This window comes from Sardina pilchardus, chromosome 14 (assembly GCF_963854185.1).
Source record: "Sardina pilchardus chromosome 14, fSarPil1.1, whole genome shotgun sequence".
Classification (NCBI taxonomy): Eukaryota; Metazoa; Chordata; class Actinopteri; order Clupeiformes; family Clupeidae; genus Sardina; species Sardina pilchardus.
Genome location: NC_085007.1, coordinates 8288204 through 8293203, shown reverse-complemented (window position 1 = coordinate 8293203; position 5000 = coordinate 8288204). Strand labels below are relative to the sequence as shown.

General features: G+C 43.2%; 1 protein-coding gene across 1 annotated transcript in view; it reads right to left on the bottom strand.

Annotated features, from left to right (window-relative positions):
• The window catches only part of LOC134100874 (laminin subunit gamma-1-like), a 55215-nt gene that overhangs the window by 45664 nt on the left and 4551 nt on the right, over positions 1 to 5000 (bottom strand). The window lies entirely within an intron of this gene.

The following is a 5000-nucleotide window of genomic DNA, read 5'->3' as shown; positions in this document are numbered from 1 at the left end:
TTATAAACAAGAAACCTATGGAAACCTATGATATTTCGAACAAGATCGGCTAGCCAAAACAGTAACACTAGATGTAAACATTTAGGCTACTATGCTAAAAACTAGTAGTAGAAGTAGTAATGGACCGTACAGAGACAAGCTCCTGCCAGACGCGAGGAAACGTTATAAAAGATATCTTTGATCGGTAACATGGATCCCTATGACAGACCGTCTGGAGAGTGGACGTGAGACCCTGAAAGTAATACAAAGACACTCCGTTGTTGATTTTTTTTACCTGACGATCGTGGGCACGGACGTTACATCCAACAACACAACAGGTTCGTCCCATGATGTGTGAAAAACAGTGTTAGAAACAGCGAGTTAGCAATGTTTTACGATGTTTACAATGGTACAGCATTGGCAGCAGCGTACAAGTGGCCTCACGTATGTATCCCAGACGCCACCGCGGCGCAACCGCGAAATGTCCGCGACGTCACATTCCCATTCTCTATATAGAGTAGCCTTTTGAACAATGTTGCCGGGCAACCACATAACCAGTTCCATTTATTCTGATTGGATAATCAAAATGATCTGCCAACTGATGATGAAAGTTCTCCAGGAAATAAATGATTCCCAAAATCAGTAGTAACATACCACAACCACAATCATAAGGAACATTGACCAGCGACATTGCTGAAAAAGTTGCCCAATATATCACCATGCTTAACACATCTAGCAAACCCAGGATGCCTAACCCACACTCACCAAGCGCTTCCTTCTACTAACTGCCCTGACCACTCCCCTGGCTGCTACTTAACCCTCTGCACTTCAATCCCCAACTCATCCTCACACTTTCATCGGCATACTCAAATCCTCATACTCAACTCATCCTCATTAGGTTGAGTACCTATCATACTCTCGTCGGCATACTCAAATCCTCATACTCAACTCATCCTCATACTCAACCTATCATACTCTCGTCGGCATACTCAAATCCTCATACTCAACTCATCCTCATACTCAACCTATCATACTCTCGTCGGCATACTCAAATCCTCATACTCAACTCATCCTCATACTGAACCTATCATACTGTCTACTCTGAAGAAGACACAGTAGTGTCGAAACGTCTTGCTATAGGTAGTATTTATAGCTATACTGAAGTGGTTATAGCCATACTAAAGTAATGTTGCATCATTATAAAAAGGTAGTATTTATTGTTGTACGATAGCAGTTACAGTTGTACTAAGGTCAAAATTGAAACACATTTTCGGTACAAGGTGACAGCGAGTAGCAGTAATGGTTTCATTAAAGTGAGCCTGCGACACAACATCTCTCCCGTGTGTTTGTGTGTGTGTGTGTGTGTGTGTGTGTGTGTGTGTTTGTCTTTGTGTGTGTTCATGTCTTGGCTAGTTAGCGTGGCTGTTAGCTGCAGCTTCCCCACGCTTCCCCTGGGTCTCATTGTGGTCTCATCTTCAACCCTGGTGCATGCCTGAGTGCAGTTAGCTAGACCCCAGAGCACTCTCTCTCTCTCTCTCTCTCTCTCTCTCTCTCTCTCTCTCTCTCCTCTCTCTCTCTCCCTCTCTCTCTCTCTTCCCGAGTGCAGTTAGCTAGACCCCGGAGCACTATCTCTCTCTCTCTCTCTCTCTCTCTCTCTCTCTCTCTCTCTCTCTCCTGATTGCAGTTAGCTAGACCCCACAACACTATCTCTCTCTCTCTCTCTCTCTCTCACACTCACTCTATCCTTCTCTTGGAGTACAGTTAGCTAGACCCCAGAGCACCATCTCTCTTTCTATCTCTCTCTCTCTTTCACTATCTTTCTCTCAGAGTACAGTTAGCTAGACCCAAGAGCGCTATCCCTCAATCTCTCTTTTTCTCATTCTTTCTTCAATTCTCTCTTATATTAACCCACAGGCTGGTTAGCTAGACCCCAGAGCACTGTGACTATGACTTTCTCTCTTTCTCTCTCTGTCTCTCTCTTTCCAGGAAATTGAAAAACCTTGTATTTTTTTTTCTTTTTTTTAAAGTAACCCAACATTGGAGATACAAGGTTTCCAACCGACAGCAGCGATGGCCATAATGTGGTACGATATTGGGAAAGCATTTGGGTCACATACATCAAAAGGAAGGGGAGTGTAACAATTGGCAATGGAGAAGTGTGTGTGTGTGTGTGTGTGTGTGTGTGTGTGTGTGTGTGTGTGTGTGTGTGTGTGTGTGTGTGTTTGCATGCTTGAGTGGGCAGGTGTCCATGCGGCTGTGTCTGTGTGTGTGTGTGTGTGTGTGTGTGTGTGTATGAGTATGCTCATATTTATTTCACCTCAGCAGGTCCTTTCTTTTTTTCTCTCTCCGATAGTGTGGGTAGCTAGACCCCAGAGCACTGTGATTATGACTTTCTCTCTCTTTCTCTTCCTCTCTCTCTATTCACTCACTCACTCTCTATCTCTCTCTACCTCCTTCTCATATTCAATTCAATTCAATTCAAACATTTATCAGCCAGACAGTGTAACAGTACTACCAAAGGAATGCAATTTTCTAGTGGCTGTCCCTCAATTATAGTAAACTTGTTTTGGATATCTGTTGGCTCTCCCACCCCTCTCTCTTTCAGTAGCTGTATTATCGAATCTCTAATACACACATACTATATGCAGCCATTATCCTGCATGAAGATGCGTGAATGCGCGCGGGGGCACACACACACACACACACACACACACACACACACACACACACACACACACACACACACACACACACACACACAGAGACAGACAGACAGACAGACAGACACAGAATCCCTGATCAATTCAATGAATAAATAAAAGAGAAATAAATAAACCAATAGCATGGAGGGAGAAGGGAGAAAGGGAGGAAAGGAGGAGAGTCAAGGAGAGGAGGAGAGCTGAACATGGTGAAGGTTACAAGGGCCTGCCCTTCCCTTGGGGATCACTTCTTCCCTCTCTCTCTCTCTCTCTCTCTCTCTCTCTCTCTCTCCTCCCTCCATGTCTCTCTTCATCTCTTCCCAGTAACAGGCTGAATACTGAAGGCTGCTTCTTCCACAGATACCTGTGCACACATACAGCTCATAACTCCAGAACACTCCAAACAGTCCAGAACATGCAGGGACAGAGACCAAGCAGTCTAGAATGCACTGGAGTAGATTCCATATTCTAAAACGGATAGTTCCGGTCCTTGATTGTGATTGGCTGAATCACGTTCGATGCCGTTGTAAACATCATGATAAACTCACACCTTGACCGCATTTCGTTCTATAGTAATGCGCTAGCACAAAACTAGCAGTGGCTGCGTCTTGTTGTTGCATGGCAACCATTCATAAGGAGGGAATATATTTCTTGGCGGAAGAAAGATTATCTATGGATACATCGTTACATTGTCGTTGCTGTGCCTTCGTTTCATGAAATCTTGCTTGATCGACGTAGTAACCGTTTTAGAAAAGCAATAAGCCACTCGAGTCCGTGGGTTATACTGTATACACTAATCCAGCGCGAACTTTATGGGCGCTGCCATCTTGAATATCGCCATTACTGCGTGCCTGCGAGTATGACGAGTGACACTTGGCTGTGCTTTTCAATGAAAGCATCCTGTCAGAGAATGTCTAACAAAAGATCCCGCTCATGAAAGAAAATGTCAGGTGAAAGGGAACATTGGATCAATGATGTCAGACTGTGCCAAAACTTACCGATGAAGGTAATTTATTAACAACATAAGGTATTAAGACGTGTATTAATGACAGCTAACCTCTGCAACAGCCGCCTATGGAACCAAGGGGCTAATTTCTTAGCAGCAAGCCACGCAGTAATGGCGGCACTGTGTTACTTCCGTGTTTCGCTGGATTAGTGTATAATCGAACCCACGGCCTCTCGGGGCTTATTGCTTAATCAACCAGGGAAGAACAGGTTATTCCACACATGAGGCGGAGTGTCATATTTGTAATAGCCTATGTAACTTGTTGTTACAATATTGCTAATGTTTTGGTTATAGACATGAAGCGCTATTACACAATGGATGCAATCAGTCAATCAATCAATGCAATCAGTGATTTAATTACTATGTAACAGTAACATTAACATATAATGAGTCACAATGTAATCAGATACTTTGTAACATTAACATCTAATGAGTCACAACGCTATCAGTGTTGTAACTACAATGTAACAGAGGCTTTGTAACATTAGCATTCAGTTGTAGTGCCATGGGAACCATAAATACAGCTACACTGTTGCCCCTGCTGTCCCTTAGGGACATTCAGCCTGAGGCCCAGGCCAGTAGCACAGCCACTGGGTAACAGCCTAGCCACCTTTGCATGACCTCCACTTGTACAGAGAGAGAAAGAGAGAGAGAGAGAGAGAGAGAGAGAGCAATCCCTCTAGTACTGATATATATATTTATTTCTGTATGCTATGAAAACACATTTTTGTTCTTAATAAAGCCTTTCAATAAAGCCTATTGAAAATTAAATTGAGAGAGGGAGGGAGAACATGACAGAGAGAGAGAGAGAGAGAGAGAGAGAGAGAGAGAGAGAGAGAGAGAGAGAGGTGGAGGATCAGTAATACGAGAAGAGATTATGCTTTATTTCAAGAAATGTGAATATTTAAATTCTCCCCCAGACCAAACCACATGCTTCCTTCCTGTTTGGTATCACACGCTTCCTTCCTGTTTGGTATCACACGCTTACTTCCTGTTTGGCACCACACACCTCCTTCCTTTGGTCTCAAAATGGGGGTCAGACTGCCTCCTGTCATGCATCACCTGAGATCCATTACTATTCCACATCACGCCTCTCTCTCTCTCTCTCTCTCTCTCTCTCTCTCTCTCTTTCTCTCTCTCGCTCTCTCTCTTCAATTCAAATATGCTTTATTGACACGACAAACCATATGCATTGTCAAAGCGTTCACAGGAATAATAATAATAATTAAACAAATCAATAAAATAAAAAATAATATAAACATACAGACATTACAAACATTGTTACACTTCCTCAATACACTGTATACGTGTGTGTG